This window comes from Balaenoptera ricei, chromosome 3, assembly GCF_028023285.1.
Source record: "Balaenoptera ricei isolate mBalRic1 chromosome 3, mBalRic1.hap2, whole genome shotgun sequence".
Lineage (NCBI taxonomy): Eukaryota > Metazoa > Chordata > Mammalia > Artiodactyla > Balaenopteridae > Balaenoptera > Balaenoptera ricei.
Genome location: NC_082641.1, coordinates 64,137,107 through 64,163,736, shown reverse-complemented (window position 1 = coordinate 64,163,736; position 26,630 = coordinate 64,137,107). Strand labels below are relative to the sequence as shown.

The 26,630-nt window shown below is 37.5% G+C and overlaps 1 long non-coding RNA gene across 1 annotated transcript in view; it reads left to right on the top strand.

Moving 5' to 3' along the window:
* The window catches only part of LOC132362346 (uncharacterized), a 99,109-nt gene that overhangs the window by 36,215 nt on the left and 36,264 nt on the right, over positions 1-26,630 (top strand). The gene's annotated exons all lie outside the window — the stretch shown is intronic.

Below are 26,630 nucleotides of genomic sequence, written 5' to 3'. Positions count from 1 at the left end.
AGATATACCATGTTCTTGGATTGGAAGAATCAACATTGTGAAAATGACTTTACTACCCAAAACAATCTACAGATTCAGTGCAATCCCTATCAAACTACCAATGGCATTTTTCACAGAACTAGAACAAAAAATTTCACAATTTGTTTGGCAACACAAAAGACCCCAAATAGCCAAAACAATCTTGAGAATGAAAAACGGAGCTGGAGGAATCAGCCTCCTGGACTTCAGACTATGCTACAAAGCTATAGTAATCAATATAGTATGGTACTGGCACAAAAACAGAAATACAGATCAATGGAACAGGATAGAAAGCCCAGAAATAAACCGACGCACATATGGTCACCTTATCTTTGATAAAGGAGGCAAGAATATACAATGGAGAAAAGACAGCCTCTTCAATAAGTGGTGCTGGGAAAACTGGACAGCAACACGTAAAAGAATGAAATTAGAACACTCTCTAACACCATACACAAAAATAAACTCAAAATGGATTCAAGACCTAAATATAAGACCAGCCACTATAAAACTCTTAGAAGAAAACATAGGCAGAACACTCTATGACGTAAGTCACAGCAAGATCCTTTTTGACCCACCTCCTAGAGAAATGGAAATAAAAACAAAAATAAACAAATGAGACCTAATGAAACTTAAAAGCTTTTGCACAGCAAAGGAAAACATAAACAAGACGGAAAGACAACCCTCAGAATGGGAGAAAATATTTGCAAATGAAGCAACTGACAAAGGATTAATCTCCAAAATATACAAGCAGCTCATGCAGCTCAGTATCAAAATACAAACAACCCAATCCAAAAATGGGCAGAAGACCTAAATAGACATTTCTCCAAAGAAGATATACAGATTGCCAACAAACACATGAAAAGATGCTCAACATCACTAATCATTAGAGAAATGCAAATCAAGACTACAATGAGGTATCACCTCACACTGGTCAGAATGGCCATCATCCAAAAATCTAGAAACAATAAATGCTGGAGAGGGTGTGGAGAAAAGGGAACCCTCTTGCACTGTTGGTGAGAATGTAAATTGATACAGCCACTGTGGAGAACATTACAGAGGTTTCTTAAAAATCTAAAAATAGAACTACCATATGAGCCAGCAATCTCACTGCTGGGCATATACCCTGAGAAAACCATAATTCAAAAAGAGACATGTACCACAATGTTCATTGCAGCACTATTTACAATAGCCAGGACATGGAAGCAACCTAAGTGTCCATTGACAGATGAATGGATAAAGAAGATGTGGCACATATATACAATGGAATATTACTCAGCCATAAAAAGAAACGAAATTGAGTTATTTGTAGTGAGGTGGATAGACCTAGAGTCTGTCATACAGAGTGAAGTAAGTCAGAAAGAGAAAAACAAATACCATACGCTAACACATATATGTGGAATCTAAAAAAAAAAAATGGTTCTGATGAACCTAGGGCAGGAATAAAGAAACAGATGTAGAGAATGGACTTGAGGACATGGGGAGGGGGAGGGGAAATCTGGGACGAAGTGAGAGAGTAGCATTGACATATATACACTACCAAATGTAAGATAGATAGCTAGTGGGAAGCAGCTTCATGGCACAGGGAGATCAGCTCTGTGCTTTTCGACCACCTAGAGGGGTGGGATAGGGAGGGTGAGTGGAAAATGCAAGAGGGAGGTGACATAGGTATATACATATGCATATAGCTGATTCACTTTGTTATACAGTAGAAACTAAGACACCATTATAAAGCAATTATACTCCAATAAAGATGTTAAAAATAAATACCAAAAAATATATACATATATATGAGCTATCAAGCCATAAAAAGACATGGAAGAATCTTAAATTCATATTACTAAGTGAACGAAGCCAATCTGAAAAGACTGGTTGATTCAAACTATATGACATTCTGGAAAAGACAAAACAGTGGAGACAGTAAAAAGATCAGTGGTTGTCAGGAGTTGAGGGGAGAGAAGAGGGAGGGGAGAAGGATGACTAGACAGTGCACAGAGTATTTTTAGGGCAGTAAAAGTATTCTGTATGATACTATAATGGTGGATACAAACCATTACACATTTATCCAAACCAGTAGTATGTACAACACCAAGAGTGAACCCTAATATTAACTACGGACTTTGGGTTACTTATGATGTGTCAATATAATTTCACCAGTTATTACAAATATACCACTCTGGTGGGAGACACTGTTAACAGGGAAGCTCTGCATGTGTTGGGGCAGGGTATATATGGGAAATCTCTGTACCTTCCTTTCAATTTTGCCATGAACCTAAAACTGCTCTAAGAAAAAAGCTTTAAAAAATTAAATTGATACATATCCTTACACCTAAATATTTTAATATGTGAAAAAGGAGACATTTTATTCATGTGTTACATGAATATTTAAATCTTTTGTTTACATTTTTAAAAATGGAAAAGCTTGTAATGTGATGTTGTGTGGGAAAAAAAGTAGAGAACTCAATTTTAGGTACATTACAATGCCAACTGTGTAGAAAAACACGTCGAAGGACTCAACCCAAAATGTTAGTAACTGTTTGCTTCTAAGTGGGAGAATTATGGCTTATTTTCCTTCTTTATTCTTTGTACCTTGCTTACTTTGTACTTTTCAATTTTTTTTAAACCATAAGCATATATTGTAACAATAACAATTAAAAAAGCACCTTCTTTCACCCCCCCAAAAACCCCAGGCTACAATATATATGAATATCTAGATCAATTCATTAAACCTGATTTTGATGCATTAGAGATGCATGACTGAGCAAAAGGATAAAACACATTAAGGTGATAAATGTTATTTTTTAATAAAAAGAGATTATCATAGGATTATCTCATTTGTGAGTTTAGTTTCAAGTCAAAATTGCATAAAACACCAACACATTTAATTTCTAATCTATCATAACCAAAGAATTTGCATTGATATAAATAAAAATAAGTAAATACTATAAAATTCTGGTCACCTTTCAGATTTTTTTTTCGAAGAAAAAGAGGTGGGAAAGGATCCCTCAGTTTTTAACACACTACATCATTTTGCTCTAAATGATAGAATACACCAGTGGGAAATGGGTATAGCATCAGCATGGAAGGTAATAGTAGCACAGATCCAACAACTCTTGGAGATGAGAGTTGGGGGTGGGGGGGAGAGAGAGGGAAGTTAGGAAGTTAGGAGGCTCCTGGAGGAAGAGGAGGGGCATGCAGAGTTTGTCTTTTCCAGTGTTTTCCAAATGACCAGTGACTACCGCATAAGGTTGTTGTGAAAGCTTCACGAATTAATTCATATCACATGCTTACTGTAGTAGGCACTCAATAAGAATTAGCTATTATTACTATTGATGGTTATATTTCCCACTGTGAACTAATGCATTAGCATTCTTGTAGATATGTTAGTCTTTCATGATTTTAGTTAGTATGCATATGTGCCCAGAGCCCAATATAACTTGGATATTCTAGTACACTGAATCTCCGAGTCTATAAAACTAGAGACAACGACCACAACAAATAAATTAAAGACAAGACACTGGACACATTGATTTTCCACTGGAATGCCACCTTATGCAGATAAAAATCTTTTAAAATGAGAAATAAAAAATTACCAAATACAAAATTTATACTCCTTGACTCTCAAATTTAATGCCAAAGAACTTAATGATAAGAATTTAATTCTGGGGCTTCCCTGGTGGCGCAGTGGTTGGGAGTCCGCCTGCCAATGCAGGGAACACGGGTTTGAGCCCTGGTCCAGGAAGATCCCACATGCCGCCGAACAACAAAGCCCGTGAGCCACAACTACTGAGCCCACGTGCCACAACTACTGAAGCCCACATGCCTAGAGCCCATGCTCTGCAACAAGAGAAGCCACCGCAATAAGAAGCCCATGCACCGCGACAAAGAGTAGCCCCCGCTCCCCGCAACTAGAGAAAGTCTGCGTGCAGCAACAAAGACCCAACACAGCCAAAAATAAATAAATAAATAAATAAATTTATTTAAAAAAAAAAAGAAGGAATTTAATTCTGAAGTTGACCAAAAACATTGCAACAGTTTAGTAAATCTTTAGAAGTATTGTGATGTCTGTTTCATATTTTGAGTAGATATTGAATTTCATTCACATGTATAATATTGAAAAAAGTCTTCAAAATCAGTGATTATTACTTTAGTCATTTAATGACCTAACAGTTAAGAAAGAGAAAATCATCTCCCGACATCTGGGAGATGGCCTGGCACTCACAATTAGGCCATGGTGTTCTCCTCTTGAACATAAAAAATTTCACAGAATAGTAATATCATATAAAGCCATGATGGATCAAGACAAAAATAAGACCTCCCCATAATAACATCTGAATATAGAGAAAATATGAAATTTTCCAAGCCTCAAAAATACCAAACACCTCCCTGTCTGGCTGACACGAGTGTTGCCTCTATTAATTAAAGCTTTAGTGTGGGTCTGGTCTTCCCTTCTCCTACGTAAGTTTGTTAAGATACCTAACCATAGAATTACTCCCCCTTCCCAACAGTCTCCAATCCAGAGCAAATCCCTGCTTCCTCAAACACCCCCCAACATCACCTAACACAAGCCCAAATCCTCGAAGTTTTTTCTAACATCCCTTTCCTGTGACCTGCTATAGTTCCCTGTGGTGTTGCCTCTCCCTTACTTACAATGAGTAATCAACACAACTCTAAGTGTATTCCTGGTGGATTTTGGCTGAAGGGCATTGACATAATTATATTTGAAATATATTTACCAATTTCTAAAAAGTGGTTCACTCTGGCCTTGACAAAACAGGCAAAAAAGTTACATTCAGGAACTCAGATTTCAACTTTTAGTCCCTGCATGGGAATAAAACAGTAATCCAATGACAACTCAAATAGGCCTTTCTTCCAAGTTATTTCACGTAAACTTTAACAGCAAACTGTTCATCTCTGATGGCAAGTTCATGAAGAAGCAATATTCCAAAAGAGAGCTAAAGCAGTTATTATCCATTGATTACAGTCATTAGCTTTATATGCAAAAATACTCATAACAAGAGCTAACTCATTGTGCCTTTTTACAAAGTCCTGATTGTGAACAATTTTGGTCTTTAGCTGTGAGCCAAATTTATGTATCAGTAATTCTTCTTGGTGTTAAAATAGTTGTTGATTAAATAAGAGAATTCAACCAAACACTATTATTTAGTATTGGTTCTTACAAGAGCTTTTTTTGATGCTCTAAGGGTAGTCACATTTGTAATGTCCACAATGCAATCACTGAAGATCCTTGGAAAGAGTAACAGAGTGTGTCCTTATACATTCAACACTCCAAATATCAAGAAGTGCAAATAACCAGGTTTTAGGGGGTCGGAGGGGTTGGGGTCAGTAAACAAGATAAGATATGCCAATTATTTTATTGGCTTCCTGGTAGTCATCTCTAGAACAAATTTATTTAAAATATTTTATTTTATTTTATTTTATTGATGTATAGTTGATATATAATGTGTTAATTTCTACTGTAGAGCGAAGTGATTCAGTTATACATATATATGCATTCTTCTTCATATTCTTTTCCATTATGGTTTATCATAGGATATTGAATATAGTTCCCTGCATTATACAGTAGGACCTTGTTGTTTATGCATTCTATATGTAATAGTTTGCATCTGCTAATCCCAAACTCCCAATCCATCCCTCCCCCACCCCCTCTTCCCCTTGGCAACCACATGTGTGTACGAGTCTGTTTCTGTTTTATAGATAAGTTCATTTGTGTCATATTTTAGATTCCACATATATAAGTGATATTATATAGTATCTGTCTTTCTCTTTCTGACTTACTTCACTTAGTATGATAATCTCTAGGTCCATCCATGTTGCTTATGCAAAACTTTTCTACTGCCTCCATCTTCAGTGAAATGTGGGAATATCTGTTATTCAAGTCAACTAATATCTGTTGTTTGTTAAATTGTTGTTCTTTTTTTAAAAAAATTTTTTTTAAATTATTTTTGGCTGTGTTGAGTCTTCATTGCTGCACATGGGCTTTCCCTAGTTGTGGCGAGCAGGGGCTGCTCTTCGTTGCGGTGCATGGGCTTCTCATTGCAGTGGCTTCTTCTGTTGTGGATCATGGGCTCTAGGCATGCAGGCTTCAGTAGTTGCAGCATGCAGGCTCGGTAGTTGTGGCTCGCGGGCTCTAGAGCGCAGGCTTCAGTAGTTGTGGTGCTGCACAGGCTTAGTTGCTCTGTGGCATGTGGGATCTTCCCTGACCAGGGATTGAGCCCTTGTCCCCTGCATTGGCAGGCAGATTCTTAACCACTGTGCCACCAGGGAAGTCCCTAAATTGTTCTTGTTGATGATCCTGGTGCATGCACTACAAGGTCCTGAAGTACCTTGTAAATCATAACAACTAAGAAATAGATACATAAAGGTGTGTGTAATTTTAAGGGTAACGGTATTTTATTATTACACTTTTGGAAATTAATAATCCTTACAAATTACATATTGTGACTCACTCCTCAGCTGTTGCGGATAAATGGAAACTTTCTTCAGATCCATTCTAGTATTCAGTTATAATGTTCTACCCAAACTCTGAGTTTTCCTTAATTTATTGGAACTGAAACAGAAGTCTGTTACTAATCTATAATCAGAAAGGCATGCACGTTAAATTGTTTTCCAAGAGAAAATGGTGAAAGTGTGAGCTGTGAGTGGTGACTTCCTTCCAAAGAGTACAGAATGGAAAGGGGGCCAGAGAAGAGTCACTTTCCAGTGGAGAAACCTGAGAAATGCTACTTCAGTCAGGTGATCAAGGCCAATATCAACAGCTACAAATTATGCTGATAATATGTACCTTTGATATGATGTAATGAAAATGACACTTTACCTCTGTGATCTTCCCTTCATAAACCCATAACCCAGTCCAGTCATGAGAAAAATAGCAAATGAAGTTCAATAGTGGAGCATCCTGTGGTATAGCTGATCAGAACTCCTCAAAACAGTTAAGGTCATCGAAAACATGGAAAGATGAGAAAATGTCACAGCAAGAGGAGCCTAAGGAGACATGGCAGCTAAATGTAATGTGGGATCCTGCAACAGAAAAAGGATATTAGGTTAAAAACTAAGAAAATCTGAATAAAGTATGGACTTTAGTTAATAATAGATAGATAGATATAGACAGTGGTTTTTTCACTCATCTTGCATTACTTTGTAACATGCTTGTTTCAGAAAATGTAGTTAGAGTTAACAGTCTGTGGCTTTGGCACTGAGTAAAGGTAATTTAAAAGTTCTTGTGGTCATCAAAACCATGGCTATTTTTCTTAAATATCACTGCTTTAACCAACAGAACTAGCCCAGGACCAGAAGATTATTTGTAACAAGGGTGCTTTCTTCTGAGAAAATGATTTTAGCTGTTTGTATTGAAATACAGTTGTTTTCAAAGAAACACATGCTGCTTAAAAAAAAAATACTATCAAATCCAATGGCCAAGTACAAATCCAAAAATAAAATTACAGATCACATTCTATTTTTTCACAGCATTGATTCCTTGCTTTAAAATGTTTATTATAGTAAGACCATTTAAGAAACAATAAACATTGAGGGGAAAACTACAAATAGTTCAGTGTTATATGCTCCTGGTATGTTTTACATCCAGGTTACACACAAATGGAAAATAGCTTGTTTACAAATAATATGGTTTTCAGGGTAAAACATATGGAAATTTGGAAAAACATGCTACTATGTAATTTAAGCTTCCTAAGACCATCAACAAGATTTGACTACCATTCAAAATAGTGAAGCTGTTGATGATTAAAGTTACGACTAGTTTTGAGAGGGAATAAATTGGTCAAATACTTTAAAATTGGCATGAATTCCTCAAGTGCTCCAAATGCTCACTTAGAAATAAGGAGATCTTCCCTGGAAGGATTCTTAGCAGTTATTTCTCAAATTACACTAAGGAATTCTTTTTCATTAATTTTTGATTTAGTACTACATCTGATGTACAAATTTCTTCATTTCAATCATCATGTGAAATAACAGAACATTTAATTGGCCAAATCTGAAAAGAATCTGGACTCATGTCCCAATATATTCATGTTGGTGAGAAAAATAATCATTAACTCCAAACAATTGTCACAATGTTATAATACACTGAATCCTTCACTCCTCCAGGACAAAAACATGTTATCTTTCTGATTCTCACTGACTCTAGCACAGTGCCTTTCATACAGTAAGTACTCATGAAGTAGTGATATAGTAAATGAATCATTTAATGAACTATTTGACTTGTTTGCGAAAGACATTTGAATTTTTGGCAGTCCAGTTACTTTCTTCATATTAAAATTATTTCTATTTTTTGACAAATAACAATTAAGAGCTTAGCTTGTTACGAAAGAAAAGCTAAACTGTGATAAAAATTTTCCTGTATATAATCCATAAAATATATAAATCATACACAGGTAACCAAAAGTTGAATATATAGTGTGATTATGCTATGGAAAATGAAATTAGTAGACAAAAAGGAGGGGAGGAAATACATTACATCATTAACTACGGCTGTCTTTGAATGATGGATATATTGTTGGGCTTATGTTCATAGAATCTAGAATGAGGGATAGCTATATTTTCAGCAGGTTTTTAGTACATACTACTTCAACATCATTACTCAAGATCTCTGAATCACCCAAAATATATTTTGATTGACATGATGCAATAGCATTTCCCCCTCATTTTTTTTCTCTAAACCTCTTTTTTTTTTCCTTCATAAGCAAATTACCCTATACTTATTCCTGTTATAGTTTTCCAGGTAAGTATATTTTACATAAATTTCCCCTCACTAGTACTATTTTTTAGGGTCAATTGAATTCTAATTCAGTTCCCCAGGTTATCAGAAATCCCATCTAATTTTGTACCTTTAATATAGCTAAGCATTTTCACAATTCTTCATCCAAATACCTAATATATATAATAATCCATTATAGTAGTATCCATAGTCATAATACCAATTCAAAATCATAATTACCATAAATAGGCAATACAGTCAGTAAAATTCAAATGTGAATAGGATCTGGTTATTAATCTGTTAGATTTCTATTTTTTCCATTTACTTACACAAAGTGCTCGATATAAAAACTTTTTCAAAAATATAAGCTTGTTTTCACATCTAAGGTTAGGTGTAAAACATATATATATATCTTCGAAGCTATATACATATACACTTTCACATACAAATACATATATTTAATACATATACAAATGTATATGTATTTCTTTTATCTTAATATGTCTTATGTATATGTGTTATGTATTATACTTAATATGTCATATGTATTAAAAATAATATACAAACATATATACTATCAAGCAAATATGTACTATTTTTTTTTTAAACTCATAGATGATTTATTGCTTTAAGTAACTAAACAAGAAAGAGAAGAGACAGGCTGTTGGTCAAGACGGTAGGCACTCTCTCTCCAGGGTTTGCCAGTTGCATCTGCTTAAAGCCTCAACAATACTTTCTGGACGATATAAACACGTCATAGCATACATGGGAAGCAACTTGGCCAATGACACACTGCTTAAAATAGCACATAACAAGGGCTCCCCACCAGTTGGTTTGCCCTGAAATGACAGAAAGAACGTGTGTTCATATGATGCGCTGAATACAAAACATTAAAAAAATTTTTTGGCATTAATACTAACACAAAATGGTTTCTTGGACATTCTGCAGGAGTGGGTACACACAGAGAATTACCTCTTCATTTACAGATTACCAGTATCTATGAGAACACTTGGAGAAAAGCCAAGAGGTGAGGCACCTCCCCTCCCAATGTCATTTTCTTTGCCAAAGCAGCAGGGTCGGGGGAAGGCGGGGGTTAAATGGAGAAAGGCAGCTGACTGAGCACCAGAGGTTGTTTCAATCACCAAGTAGCTGCAGCAAACAGCAGGGGCTGGACACTGCCGTCTGGGGGTTTGGGGATGAACAACTCAGCCTTGACTTGTAGCCAGGGAGGCCCAGAGATTTGGCCCAAAGGCCCGCTGGAGGCCCTGGGGGGACGGACACACGCAATGGATGGTCCAGTCCCTCCTGGGAGGAGTGGTGGAGCCAGGGCTGGGCCTCCAGCCCCGAGGTCTAGAAGTAACATGCCCTCTCAAATATGTACTATTTTATGTATATCCCTTAACTACTTATTGTGAATATAGATGATTTTACTACTTTTGTCTTTTAACCTCTCTACCAGCTTTGTGTGTGGATGGTTTCCTACCTTTATTGTATGTTTGGCTTTACCAGTGAGCTTTTCCATTTTGTAATTTTCTTGTTTCTAGCTGCGGGCTTTTCCACCTAGAGAAGTTCCTTTTGCATTTGTTGTAAAGATGGTTTGGTGGTGCTGAATTCTTTTAGCTTCTGCTTATCTGCAAAGCTTTTGATTTCTCCATCAAATCTGAATGAGAGCTTTGCTGGGTAGAGTGTTCTTGGTTGTAGGTTTTTCTCTTTCATCACTTCAGGTATTGAGTGCCACTCCCTTCTGGCCTGCAGAGTTTCTGCTGAAAACTCAGCTGATAGCCTTATGGGAGTTCCCTTGTAGGTTATTTGTTGCTTTTCCCTTGTTGCTTTTAATATTCTCTCTTTATCTTTAATTTTGTTTGTTTGTTTGTTTGTTTATTTATTTATTTATGGCTGTGTTGGGTCTTCGTTGCTGCGCGTGAGCTTTCTCTAGTTGTGGCGAGCGGGGGCTACTCTTTGTTGTGGTGCACGGGCTCCTCATTGCGGTGGCTTCTCTTCTGTGTTGCAGAGCACAGGCTCTAGGCATGTGGGCTTCAGTAGTTGTGTCACGCGGGCTCAGTAGCTGTGGTTCACAGGCTCTAGAGCGCAGGCTCAGTAGTTGTGGCGCACGGGCTTAGTTGCTCCACAGCATGTGGGATCTTCCCGGACCAGGGCTTGAACCCATGTCCCCTGCACTGGCAGGCGGATTCTTAACCAGTGTGCCACCAGGGAAACCCTTTATCTTTAATTTTTATAATTTTGATTACAATGTGTCTTGGTGTGTTCCTCTGTGGGTTAATCCTGTATGGGACTCTCTGCACTTCCTGGACTTGGGTGACTCTTTCTTCTTCTAGGTTAGGGAGGTTTTCAGCTATTATCTCTTCATATATTTTCTCAAGCCCTCTCTCTCTCTCTCTCCTCCTTCTGGGACCCCTATAATGCAAATGTTAGTACACTTCATGTTGTCCCAGAGGTCTCTTAAATGGTCCTCATTTCTTTTCATTCCTTTCTCTTTTTTCTGTATAGTGGCAGCGATTTCCACTACTCTGTCTTCCAGCTCACTGATTTATTCTTCTGAATCATTTAGTCTACTATTGATTTCTTCTAGTGTATTTTTCATTTCAGTTATTATATTCTTCATGTCTATTTGTTTGTTCTTTATATTTTCTAACTCTTTGTTTAAACTTCTGACTTCTCTCTCTGTGCATCCATTTTCCTCCCAAATTCTTTGATCATCTTTATGATCATTACTCTGACTTCTTTCTCAGGTAGATTTCCTATCTCCACTTCACTTAGTTCTCCTTCTGGGGTTTTATCTGGTTCCTTTGTCTGGAACATATTCCTCTGCTGCCTCATTTTGTCTAAGTTTCTATTTGTATTGGGTTGGCCAGAAAGTTTGGTTTTTCTCGTAAGATGGCTCTAGTAGTGCTTAGTTGTCTTTAACTTCATTTGAAACAATTTTGTTAAATTGTATTGTGACAGCTGCCATATCAGCATCTATTTTAAAAAACTTATCAAAATAGGTGAATTTTTGTGTAGCCATTTTAATATTGAAGATGGAAGAAAAAAAGCAACATTTTTGGCATATTATACTTTATTATTTCAAGAAAGGTAAAAATGCAACTGAAACACAAAATAAGATTTGTGCAGTGTATGGAGAAGGTGCTGTGGCTGATCAAATGTGTCAAAAGTGGCTTAAAGTTTCATGCTGGAGATTTCTCACTGGACGATGCTCCGCAGTTGGGTAGACCAGTTGAAGTTGATAGTGATCAAACTGAGACATTAATTGAGAACAATCAACGTTATACCACGTGGGAGATAGCCGACATACTCAAAATATCCAAATCAAGCATTGAAAATCATTTGCACTAGCTTGATTATGTTAATTGCTTTGATGTTTGCGTTCCACATAAGCAAAAAAAATCCTTCTTGACCATATTTCCACATGCGATTCTCTACCTAAATGTAATGAAAACGTTCTGTTTTTAAAACAAATTATGACGGGCGATGAAAAGTGGATGCTGTACAATAATGTGGAATGGAAGAGATCGTGGGGCAAGTGAAATGAATCACCACCAACCACACCAAAGGCCGGTCTTCATCCAAAGAGGTGATGTTGTATATATGGTGGGATTGGAAGGGAGTCCTCTATTATGAGCCCCTTCTGGAAAACCAAACCAGACCACCCACATAGTGGGTGGACTTCTAGACTGGTTGGTTGCCAGGCCCTGCTTTGTGCAGATGCTGCTGGCTGCTGTTTAGTGGGGCCTGGTCATGAGGTGGCTGGTTGTGGAATCCTGGGGGGCCCTGGGGCTAGTGCTGGCTCACTGGTGGGCAGAGTCAGGGTCCCAAAGACTCTGGGGCTGTTGCCCACCCACTGGCAGGTGAAGCCAGATCCTGGAGTTAGTGCCAGTCTAGTGACAGGCAGAGCTGGTTCCTGGAGTCTGGCTTCACGACCCCAGGATCACAGAGCTTGTTTCAGATCATAGTGGGGGTAGGGGGGTGGGGGGGAGGGGCAGTTCCTGCCACAGTTGGATATGAGGCCCAGGGTGTCTGAAATGTTGCTTTGGCCTGTGAGCGGGCAGGGTCAGGGCCCAGCTGGTCCCAGGGTAGGGTCTGGCCTGCTTTGCGGGGATCATAGTTTTCTTGCTTCTGGTGTCTGCCCACTGGTGGGTGAGACTGGCCTAGAGGCTTGTGCAGGCTTCCTGGCGGGAGGGGCTGGTGCCTGTCCACTGGTGTGTGGAGCTGGGTCTTGACCCTCTGGTGGGCTGGGCCATGTCTAGGGGCGAGTCCAGAGGCCACTGTGGGTTCTTTAGTCTTTAAGCAGCCTGTCTGCTGATGGGTGGGGCTGTGTTCCCACACAATTAGTTGTTTTGCCTGAGGCATCCCAGCACTGGTGCCTGCAGGCTCTTAGGTGGAGCCAGGGCTTGGTGATAATGAGCTAAGATGTTAGCAGCCAGCAGCAGCAGTGTTCATGCGACTGAATGTTCCCCAATATGTCTGACACCAGTGTCTGTGTCCTCAGGGTGAGCCACAGCCACCCTCCACCTCTCCAGGAGATTCTCCAAGACCAGCAGGTATGTCTGGCCCTAGCTCCTATCAAATTACTGCTTTTGCCCTGGGTCGCAGTGCATGTGAGGTTTTGTACACACCCTTGGAAGACTGGAGTCTCTGTTTCTCCAGTGTGGGGCTTCTACAATTAAGCCCTATTGGCCTTCAAAGCCAAATTCTCTGGGGGCTCGTCTTCCTGGTGCTAGACACCCCCAGGCTGGGGAACCTGACATGGGGCTCAGAACTCTCAGTCCTGTGAGAGAATCTCTGCAGTATGTGTTTGTGGGTCGCCAACCCAGGGGGTGTAGGATTTGATTATATCAAGAGTATGACCCTTCTACCCATCTTGTTGTTGTTCCTTCTTTATGTCTTTTGATGTAGAGGATCTTTTCTGGTAGGTTTCACACCTTTTCAACGATGGTTGTTCTCTGCAGATAGTTGTGATTTTGGTGTGCTCTTGAGAGGAGGTGAGCTCAGGGTCTTTCTGTTGTTCCTCCATCTTGGTTGCTCTCCCTGTACTATTTTATGGAGCATCTGAACTGAATGCTTGAAAGCTGAGTACCAAGACACTCACACTTGGACTCAAAATGGCACAGTTACTACCAGGCTTATAACAAATCTATAGAGAACAGCCAACTGTTGGTGAACTAATTCTCCTGCCAGTCACCTCTTAACACTGAAGCCGGGAAAAGTAGTGAAACTCTAATCAGTTATCTTTTCTTCAATAAATATATTTTGTGAGAGAGAAGGATGAAAAAAATGACTAAAATAAACTTTGAGTTATAGGAATTAAACTAAATAGGTTATTTTTAAAAGTCAACTGGAGTTAGCCTATTGTTTGCTCATCCCCACCACTACAAAGATGGATTATGTTTCTCAGGACAGAGAAAGAGAGTTTTAAGCTTCTTTCAGGCCTTGGAAGGCAATAGGAAACTACAGGGACCACCCAGTGGTAGGGAACCAGAGAACAGGGGCATGTCCTGAAGTCAGTAGGAAGAATAAGGTGAGACTCATGCCCGAAGCTGCTTGGAGCCTCAGGGCCCAAAAAACAGTAGCTGGGACCAGGCTCTATAGCAGCACTGCAGAGTCTTCAAAGCAATGACAATGATGCAACCACTGAGGACAAAGAGCCAGTCCTAACCCATTTTCTGAGAGGCAGGAGCCCAGAATTCTTGTGTAATCCTGGGGAGCGAAAGGAGTCCTCAAATAACTGAGGTTGACTTTCCCCCTCCTCAAAGTAGATTACATTTGATTTAGGGAAATAAGGGTTTGTGACTTTTTGTACCCTACCATTTAGTGCCCATTAAGTATGGAATTTAATCTCTCAGTAAAGAAGACTGAAAAAGAGCAGGAATACTTCCCTCTATAGGAACATACCCAGTGATCTTTATTAGTACTTTCTGCTCCTTGGGTGTTGTAGCCAGTAATCTTTAATTTATTCCTTCAGATCAAGAATAGACTCTAAGAGGCACTAGATGTATTTTTTCTCCATATTGTATAATTTGTCTTAATATTGATTTCATCCCATCTTCATTGGTTAAATAAATCTCAATAGAGACACATGGCTTTTCAGGTCCTTACAATATAAATTAAACGAAAAAATCTGACAAACAGGTTAAAGAAAAGTATGCACTAAATGGAAAAACGGAACCTTTCTGTCCATGCCTCTCCTCTTACAGGGTGACTGCAACAGGTGCTCAGTTTACAGAGGGACTTAGCTTATGTGGGACCTCATTCCCTCCTTGGCATTTTCTCCTTATTTATGATTCTCTCTCTCTCTCTCTCTTTTTTTTTTCTTTTTTTTTGGCCATGCTGCATGGATTTTGGGATCCTAGTTCCCTGACCAGTGATCAAACCCGGGCCCTCCGGCAGTGAGAGTGTGGAGTCCTAACCACTGGACTGCCAGGGAATTCTCTTTATAATAATCTCTTTATCAGTGTCCTTTTAATGCCAAGAGCTCCTAAGCATGCCATCTGGGCTTTAGTTATCTTGATGACACTAAATTTCCTCATACACGTTTTTCCCAAAATGGGGCTTTCATTCTTAGCTTTTTTATCTGTTTTTGCAGTTTTGATGATGGCCTATATCCCCATTAAGTCCATTTCTGAATGGAGGCATTGGAAGATCTCTTGGAATAAGTATAACTTTTCTAATTTAGTACACACTGGCTCAACAGACTCTATTCAGCCTCAAACCGAAGGACTGTCTTTAGACAAGTTTTTTTTTTTAGCAAGTTTTTTTTTTTTAACATCTTTATTGGAGTATAATTGCTTTACAATGGTGTGTTAGTTTCTGCTCTATAATAAAGTGAATCAGCTATATGTATACATATATCCCCATATCTCCTCCCTCTTGTGTCTCCCTCCCACCCTCCCTATCCCACCCCTCTAGGTGGTCACAAAGCACCGAGCTGATCTCCCTGTGCTATGTGGCTGCTTCCCACTAGCTATCTATTTTACATTTGGTGGTGTATATGTCCATGCCACTCTCTCACTTCGTTCCAGCTTACCCTTCCCCCTCCCTGTGTCCTCAAGTCCATTCTCTATGTCTGTGTCTTTATTCCTGTCCTACTAGCAAGTTTTTGAAATCAGAGAAAGTATTTTCACCTGAAAAACACTGGTGGTGATCACATTGCTATTTGCATAATCTTTGCCCATAAAGCTGAAAGCAAAGGCTCTTCCGTGAACCCTCTTCCTCCACTTCCTCTTCTGTAGGAAAGAGCTGTTGGCCCTTACTCTCTGCCTCCATTTCCTCCAGTTAGGATTCCACCTGATTACTCCACTGAACTGCTCTTATGGCTGTTGTTAAGTCACAGTGACCAAATTGCTAAATTCAATGGACGTTTTCAGTTCTCATTTTATGTGGTCTCTCAGCATTTGATACACTTGACCATTCTCTCCTTTAATCACTCTCTCCCTTTGGTTCTGTGGCATCACACTGACCTGAAGTCTTCTTCAAGACTCCCTTGAACCCCCTTCTTCAATCAGATTATTAGATGCTGGAGTTCCTCAAAGCTCTGTACTAATTCCTCCTTTCCAGATAACACTAACCTAGATGATCACATCCACTACCATGGTTTAATGACCGCTTATATGCTAATGACACCCGAAGCCATATCTTGGACAATGTCCAGCAGACAGTTGGATTCAGGATCTCGAGTTCAGAAGAAACTCAAGATCTCTTATCCAACTGTCGGCTGGACATTGTCAAGAACTATGAATGGTCTGAGATTTTACCCTACTTTCAAGCTAACTAGTTAACGGGTCACAGTTTCACAGGTGCTGGCTGAAGACATGAGACTCCTGGGTCAGAAACAAAGGACTTTATTACTCATAGCAGAGGCAGCATGAGCCTCATATTTCCATCTGTTCCTTTGTTCCCCAAGATCCCATGGGGGTGGTAGAGACAAGGACTCAGATAGATTCTGCACATGTAATCGATTTATGTCCCAGTTGAGGAAATTTTAATTTAGGAAATCCCAATCTTTAAAAGTTGCTAATACCTAACCTACCCAAACTTCGCCCTGGAGGGAAACACTATCTTCATTATCCTAGACAGCAAACATACCTGCTCTTTGCCCTGGAGGGAAACGATATTTGAATCTTGCAAGGCTATGTGCTATACAAACATCCTTGAACAGGTGATTCAGAAAAAAGCTGCCACAAGACCACAAAAATCCAAGAAGAATTGTCTCTCAAAACATCTTTCTCTCTCTCTGTTTCTTTAACATATACCTTACCTAAGGCCTGGTGCAAAATAGGTGCTTAATAAAAATTTGTTGACTAATATGCCTACATATTTCTATTTAAAAGGTAGACATATAGAACTTTCACTTATGGAATTATTTTCTTTTCAAATATATGCCCTCAGTTGTTTGTGCATTGTGGGAAACAGTAAAGAAACAGAAATTTCACATCCAAAGGTTGACTCCTTATATTTCTTTCCAAACCTGTTTCACCTCCTAGCTTAGTGAATGGAACCCAGGGCTGAAGTTGGAACCTTAGGTCTTATCTTCAGCTCCTCCTGTTTCCTCACCCTCACTCTTCCAACTGCACATATCCTCACCAAGTCATACTGAATATATAGCCCATGAGATATGGAATCTCATATTCATCCCTACTTTTTGGCCCTGCTATGTCTATTCTTTAGTTTAAGCAGTCTTTTTAAGGGTTTGAAGTGGGGTGTCTGGATTAATGCAGACTTGTGTACTAATGAGATCACATAAGAAGAGATTAGAACTAAGAACAGAACCCTAAGGAAAGTCAGTGCATAAGGAGCAGGATCAAAGGTGTCAAGGGCCACATAGAGCACAATTTAAAAAATGGTTGCAAAATGCCAATGGATTCAACAATAAGAAAAAAAATCAGCAAGAATTCCAGTGTAAGGAAGGGAGATGACACCGGAAAATAGTTGATGAGGAGTCTGTGTAAGGGGGGCTACTTGGAGGAAAGAGTGTGAGAGCTGATGTTCTTTAAAAAGTTTTCCCAGAATTCTCTCTTCAGTACACTACAAGAAGACTTAGTAGCTTTTGTGTAAGTCTTATTCTTGTTATATTCTTGTACACACAAGATCCTGCCATACAGATATTTTTATTGATAATTTTATTGATAAAATTAAATAATAAGACAATAATCTCAACTGAAATATTGAATATAATAAAATTATAATTTAATAATATTTCCTAACATTCTTTAAATATTAGAAAAACATTATGAAAAATAATGTCCTTCAATACTTAATAAAAAGAAAATTTACCAATTGCTGTACAGCAATCATATATTCAGGTTATGATTTTGGTATTATAGGGAATTTTCAAAAGTCTCAAATCAATAATCTAAGCTCCCACCTCAAAAAGCTAGAAAAATAAGAGCAAGAATAAACCCAAAGCAAGCAGAAGGAAGGAAATAATGAAGAGCAGAAATCAAAGAAATTGAAAAGAGAAAAATTCAATGAAACAAAAAACTGGTTCTTTGAAAGTATCAATAAAATTGACAAACCTCTAGTAAGACCAACAGGGAAAAAAACAGAGAAGACACAAATTTTCAATATCAGGGATGGGACAAGGGATATCACTGCAAACCTTAGAGATGTCAAAAGAATAATTAAGAGGATAATACAAACAACTCTACACATGTAAGTTTGACAACTTAGATGAAATGGATTAATTCCTCAAAAAACACAAACTACCATAACTCACTCAATATGAAATAGAGCATATGAATAGCATTATAACTATTAAGGAAATTGAATTCATAATTTAAAATCTTCCCCAAAAGACTCTAGGCCCAAATAATTTCACTGGAGAATTCTACCAAATGTTTAAAGCAGAATTAACATCAGTTGTACACAATCTCTTCCAGAAATTAGAAGAGAAAGGAACACTTCCCAATTCATTTTATAAAGCCAATATTACCTTAATACTGAAACCAGACAAAGACAGTACAAAAAAGAAAACAAAATACCAATATCCCTTATGAATATAAACAAAAATTCTTATCAAAATATTATCAAATATAAATCAGTAATATTAAAAAAAAAATGACCAAGTGAGTTTATTTCAGGGATGCAAGCCAAGTTCAATATTCAAAAATCAATCTATGTAATCCACCATATTAACAGGCAAATTTTAAAAAATCACATAGTCATTTCAATTGATGCAGAAAAAGCATTTGACAATATTCAACATTTATTCCTGATAAGAACCCTCAGGACCCTGGGAATAGAGGGAAACTTCCCTACTTGATAAAGAATATCTACAAAACTCTACAGCTAACCTCATATTCAGTGGCAAAAGGCTGAATGCTTTCCCACAAGTTTGTGTCTTCCAAGACACAGCTGCCTATGAGGAGGAGCCAAGCCCAGCCTGGCAACAAAATAAAGGTATTTTTAAAAGCTTATAACAAGGCAAAACTCCTATGTTGATAATAAATGCATGAACTCAGAAGATTTCAAGGCTGAAATAGAACTAATGACTGGACGTTAGCTAAGAACATTATATTGTCTACTAGTTGCTTTTCATAATTAAGAATTATAGGGGACTTCCCTGGCAGTCAAGTGGTTAAGACTTCACTTTCCATTGCTGGGGTGTGGGTTTGATCCCTGGTTGGGGAGCTAAGATCCCACAAGCCTGGCAGCCAAAAAACCAGAACATAAAACGAAGCAATATTGTAACAAATTCAATAAAGACTTAAAAAAAAGTTATAGGCATTATTTGGGTGTATGCGTGTTAGAGGTGCTAATGTCCTCTTTTTAAAAATAATTTTCACCAATGAACTTGGTGTTCAGAAGACACTATCGGAACATCTAAAAGTGTGGTCATACTGACAGCAATATATTTGGAATATGATGACTGGTTAAAGTTGCCATTCTCTTTTCTTCCTCAGAGGATTGTCCCTTTTAAAAAAGTGACTTAAAAACATGTTAGAATATTAGGTAATGGGACTTCCCTGGTGGTCCTGTGGTAAAGAATCCACCTTCCAATGCAGAGGACACGGGTTCGATTCCCGGTCAGGGAACTAAGATCCCACATGCCATGCGGCAACTAAGCCCCCACGCCACAACTACTGAGCTCGCGCGCCTCAATGAAAGAACACGCATGCCACAACTACAGAGCCCAGGCGCTCCAGAGCCCGCATGTCACAACTAGAGAGAGAAAATCCACACGCCACAGCTAGAGAGAAGCCCGTGCACCACAATGAAGAGCCTGCACCGCAATGAAAGATCCTGCATGCCTCAATGAAGATCCCGCATGCTGCAACTAAGACCCAATGCAGCCAAAAAAAATAATAATAAAGAAAAAAAAAGAATATTAGATAGTATTTTACTGTTGACAGAAATATATAAGAAAAACAATGAAAAACGATAACATTATAAAAATACTTGTGTAAACACTATATTTATTTAAGATATGTAAAACTTTAGGTGGTTAGTTTTATTAAAGTAATTTAAAATTCTTAGATTAATAAGAAAATATGCTTCTTTTGATTAGATATTGTAATTGATATCAGCCCAGAGTTCTGACCAAAGATGTCAAAAAACATCTCTGCATGCTGATACATGTAAATTTAGTTCATTTTAATTTCTATACTATTACTTTTCATAAATAGAGCCCAATTTAATTATTCTTTACTGATAGATTAGGGCTTATTTCCCACAATACTGCAATGTTGCAAAGAATATTACTGTACAGTTTACTTTTGCTCATGTGCAAGAGTTTCTATAGAGTTTATAAGTAAAATTGCTGGGCTATAAGTATATTTTCATTATAAGTTTTTTCCTATGAAATATATCAAACACACAAAGGACAACATATGATGTCTATGTATAACTTAAAAAATAATACTTAAAGTCATAGCAGTGTATCTACTGACCTTAATAATGTGGGTTATAAAGGAAATAATTTAAAAATATTTTTTAAAACTAAAATTAATAATAATGAAAGCATTTCCTATGAATATTTATGATCTACATCCACAGTATATACAGGGAAATTTATAGCTTTTAATATTTTTTTTGAGGAAACAATAGGGTTAAAAATAAACACAGTAAGGGTTCAACTCAAGAAATTGAAAAAGCACAACAAAACATTAAAAAAAGGGGAGGGGCATCAAAATAAGGACAGAAATTATTGAAATGGAATAAAAAAATAATGAAGAAGATTAACAAACCCAAATCCAGTTTTTGGAAAAGACTAATGCGGTAGATCAAGGAAAAGGGTAAAGATACAAATAAACAAAATAGCATATTTCCCCAGAAAAGTCTGAGAATTACTAAATGGTATGTTTCTCTTAAAGTAAAAAAAAATTCTTAAAATAAAAATAGAATGCAAATATCAGCACCTACTTCCTCATAAAATGAAGCTTCATAACAGACCAGTGCCAACCAAAATGCTGTACAGTATGCTTCCCTGTGAGAGAAGACTTAATTAAATATGGATTAGTGGTTAGTGGTTTCCTCGAGAAAACTGTAATTGTGAGAAAAGAACACTCAACTGACTGTGACACTCCTATGATGAATCTTTGTCTGAGGCCTTATTTGTGTTACAAAATATTTTAAACATTACTTTCTACATTGATCAGGTTTGTGGGAGAACATTTTAAAAATAATAATGATGATTGCGTGATGATGATAAATCCACTCCTCTACTTCACTTTGATCTGGTACACCTTTCTCCTTTATGTAAAATTACCTTTCTTTTTTACTTTCAAAATATCAATGACCCCAACTCCTGGACATCTTGTATACCTGGATTATTTGCTATTGTTCCCTTCCTTTTGGGGCATGCTTGCTTCTGGTTAGTTTCTAATTCTCTCATCTAATCTGTTCCTACTCCTCAGAGAGCAATAAGACCTTAGCTGAGAGAGAGCCAGAGAATCTTTGACCATTGGTCCTTGGTCCAAAAGAAAGTTACTATCTCCACCTTGTAAAAGGAACAGATGAGTTAGGACCCAGATGAGTTAGGATCCAGAATCACCTCCCTCTTTGTGCAATGCTTCTTTCCTTATACCATCCTTACTTTTTTTAATATAAAGCTTCTCATAGTTTTCTTATTGGAAAGATTAAAAAGTACCCCCAAAGCATAGACATGGAAAAAGGAATGAAAATATCCATAATTGCAGAATCCTTGGACAACCAACCTAAATACATTGATGAATCTCTCTGTCTAGATCCAATTCAGAGATTAAAGAAAGAAATATGAAAGACAAGAAATTAAAGAAATTTAGAAGACTTTTATCCATGATATAGGTAAGGATTTCTTTTTTTTTTTTTTTTTTTTTTTTAAAGGGATTTTTTTTTTTTTTTAATTTTATTTATTTATTTATTTATGGCTGTCTTGGGTCTTCGTTTCTGTGCGAGGGCTTTCTCCATTTGTGGCAAGTGGGGGCCACTCTTCATCGCAGTGCGCAGGCCTCTCACCATCGCGGCCTCTCTTGTCGCGGAGCACAGGCTCCAGACGCGCAGGCTCAGTGACTGTGGCTCACGGGCCCAGCCGCTCCGCGGCATGTGGGATCTTCCCAGACCAGGGCCCGAACCGGTGTCCCCTGCATTGGCAGGCGGATTCTTAACCACTGCGCCACCAGGGAAGCCCGGTAAGGATTTCTTAAACAAAACATAGCCACAATTAAAAGGGAAAAGTTTAATTAACTGGGCTACATTGAAATTAAGAACTTCAGTTCAACTACCAAATGTAAAATAGATAGCTAGTGGGAAGCAGCTGCGTAGCACAGGGAGATCAGCTCAGTGCTTTGTGACAATCTAGAGGGGTGGGATAGGGAGGGTGGGAGAGAGACGCAAGAGGGAGGAGATATGGGGATATATGTATATGTATAGCTGATTCACTTTGTTATACAGCAGAAACTAACACAACAGTGTAAAGCAATTATACTCCAATAAAGATGTTAAAAAAAAAAAAAAAGAACTTCAGTTCACCAAAAGAAACCACGAAAAAAGTAAAAAAGCCAAGCCGCAGAGCGGGAGAGAATGTTTGCAACTCATAATTGTCACAGGACTAGTGTTCAGAATACATAAAAAACTCCTATAAATCAATAATTTGAAGCAAAGGATAGGCACTTCATGAAAAGCGAAACACAAATGATTAACAAACATAAAAAGTTGACTAAACTCAGTAATCAAGGAAATGCAAATTAAAGCCACCAAGAGGTACTATTACATAACCATCAAATTAAAAAGTCTGACAATACTAAATTTAAGTGAGACTATAGGGCAATAGAAACACTCTTACAGTAATGAATGGCACATAAATTGGTACAACCACTTTAGAAAACCGTATGACATGACCCAAGGGGTGGTTACATAGATTTTTAATCATTTGTTAAATTGTGCATATAAGTTTTATGTGTTTTTCTGTATATTTGTCATATTTCATAATTTTTTAAACAGTTAAAAGGTAGTAAATAAACTCTTATTTTGATCTGAATGGAAACCAAATTTTAAAAAATAATATTTGGCTCATGGAATATATTTTAAAGGGGAAACAAGGTAGTTATTTTTACTAAAATATCACTATTATCAAGAACTTTAAAAAAAAAATCTGTGGAACTGCTATGGCTTGATGGGGAAACTTTTAGGGATCCAAGTACTTTGAAATCAAGAATCTAGTTTATTACTATGAAGAATTTATTGGGAAAAATTTATTTGACAAAGAAGTTTGTATGGGTTTTCCCTTCTTCCTAAGAGGATTATCCAAAAATATATATCTTAAAAGTTACTATTGCTGTTGGACAGCAGTATACTGATGATAGGGCTGGACATCTACAAGTTTCAAAAACAGTTTGATTTTTATTGGAATTTGGCCCTCAGGTATGAGAAAATATAAGGTAAAGAACTCTGGACTAGGTCAATACTAATTATTGTTCCAGATTTTCACTGATTTCACACCTTGGCTTTTCACTGCCAACAAATGATGGCCTAAAGATCCTTCCACATATAAAATGCCATGATACTTCTCCAAGTAAATTTACATTAACTGAAAGTATATAATAGATTGTTATCCACTGGAACCCACATGAAACACCTTTAAAAATGCCTTGTTTTCAGAAATTTTCATTTACATGTTTAGGAATTAGCTAAAATATATATATATGACCTTGTGGTAGAAGAACAATTTTATCACACATATAACATCTTAAAGTCAATACCAAATCTAGAGGATCTGATATAGCAGAGATCGCTTACTGTATCTGACAATTAAAAACCTGTAATTTATTTTAGCAAAACATTTTTTCTTGGTAACATGTAGCACGTATTTGGTAAAGTATAGAATGAACTGCACAATGTTTTGTTAACCAAGATGGCTGGAAAATAGAATAAAGTAGATGGTAGTTTCCATTAGAGGGAAAGGCAAATGGAAAAAATATGTGATTCTTTTAGTAGCCCCAATACTGTTTAACTGGGAATCTTTTTCTTTTACTAAGAGCTATAACAGGAAAATTTTGTCTCTTAGATTATTTATAAAGTGATACATATTCCAGACATGAGAAAGAAATGTTTATGGAGTAGGGAGCAATATTTCAAATTGCATATTTTGTACTTCCAACATATGAAAATTTCTCATGCCCTATGCTTCATTCATAATAGAACCTGTGGTGGAGATTGTGATTGACTTTGTTGGGTTTTTAATATTCATCTCTCTTTTATCCTGAATGCACACGTGAGGTTTTTAAATCAGAGACAGATTATTATTACTTACATAATAATAATTGTGCTAGTTCCCCTTGCTCCAATACTTACCCTTGGAGAGAGATGAGAACCAGATGTCACCCTACATGCAACAGGGCCTGAAATATAAGGGAGGAATGATGAGAAAAGGAATCCAGGCTTTTATGTAGAAAAGAAAGGCAGCTGTCCTTCTCCCCCTCTAAAAGGACAGAGGAAAAAACCCTCTGGATCCTGGGTTCTCACTATAACCCTTTTATAATGTATTGGGTTGGCCAAAAAGTTCCTTTGGGTTTTTCTGTAACGTCTTATGGAGAAACACGAACGAACTTTTTGGCCAATCCAATAAATCTCTCCAGGGGTTATCTAAGTCCAGTGTCTCCAGCTTTATAACCCAGAGGAGTCTCCCAATCCCAGGCCTCACCCCCAATTTAAAATGTTAACACACATCTCTAAAGTTAGGTAAGTCTTTTGAACACTTATTATCTATGCGGTTGGAAAATATCTTCTAGAGCTTGCTTGTAGTCCAGGATCTCAAGTTTCCATAAAATTTGCTTAGAATGCCCTAACTGTGCAGAAACAAAAAATATTTTCTCTCCACCTCACAGTGTTCCAAAAGTAATTCTTCTTCTGCCTGGGCAACATAGTTATCCAGCTAAAAACCTCAGTTCCCAGTTGCTTTCAGATAGGTGTGGCCTTGTGACTGAGTTCTCACCAATGGAAATTTTACTTCTGGGTACGGTGCTACATCAATCTAAAGTTGAAACTATGACTACCTTGAGTTTGTATTGTGTGCAACAGATGTTGCATATTGCAGTGTTTCTCTAAAAAATTTGAAAATCCTGCAGTTCTCTTGTTTGTTGTGGTACCAGGGGAACATCAGTGCACAGACGAGGAACTAGAAAGTTAGCCCCTTAACATTTGACAGATAAATGATGCTGACAGAATTTGTTAGGTAATGCATATGAACAAGCTGAAATACAAGAAGTGATTGTTTGGTTCAGCTATGTTGTAGTTTCTCATTTCATTCATTTAGCATCTCCTATGTGAAATTCCTGTTTGGGAATGGAATAAGACAAAGTCTGAGGCTAGAGGGAACACTCATTTTCTTGAATGTAAAAAAGTGAGGGTTAGTTGTATAACCAAATGGGCTTTTTCAACAAATGAGAAATGAGTTACTAATTCTCTCAGTTTTCCTCTACATGAGAATTTATTGATTTCACCTTCATTCCTAAAGGATATTTTCACTGGGTAAATAATTCTGGGTTGACATTTCTTTCAGTTCTTGAAAAATTTTCATTTCCTTCTAGCCTCTGAGGTTTCTGATGGGAAAGTCACTGTCATTTGGATCATTGTTCTCCTACATCGAATGAGTCTTTTCTCTATAACTGCTTTCAAGATTTTCACTTTGTCTTTAGGTTTCAGAAATTTGATTATGAATGCCTTGAACTTCTTTGAATTTATACTATTTGAAGTTCACTCTGTTTCTTGAATCTGTAGGTTTATGCCTTTCACTAAATTTAGAGAATTTTCAGCCATTTTTTTGATGAATACTTTTTCAGCCCACATTCTACCTTTTTTGGGGGGACTCTGATGACACCAGTGTTAGATCTATTTTTATTCCAAGTGTCTTGAGACTGTGGGTTTTTTTCAGCCTATTTTTTCTGTTGGTCAGAATGGGTAATTTCTATTTCTCTATCTTCATGTTCATGGAATCTTTCCTGTGACCTCAACATTCTACTACTGAGCACATTCATTGAGTTTATTTTACAAATTATATTTTTCATTTCTACAGTTTCCATTTGTTTCTTCTTTATATTTTCTGTTTCTTAGCTGAGACTTTCTATTATTTTTGTTTTTTCAAGTGTGCTTGTAATTGTTCAATGAAGCATTTTTATAATGACTGCTTTAAAATTCTTGTCAGATAATTCCAACATCTGTGTCATCCCATTGTTGGCACTTGTTGATTGTCTTTTCTCATTCAAGTTGAGATTTTCCTGATTCTTGATATGAGTGAGTTTTCTATGTTTTCTGGACATTTGGGGCATTGTGCTTTGAGACCCTGGATCCTAGCTAAATCTTCTGTTTTAGCAGGCTTTAGCTATGCTGTGCCAGCAGGGGAAGGGTATAGAAATCTAGGCTACCTATGTGGCCTTCACTGACATTTTACTCC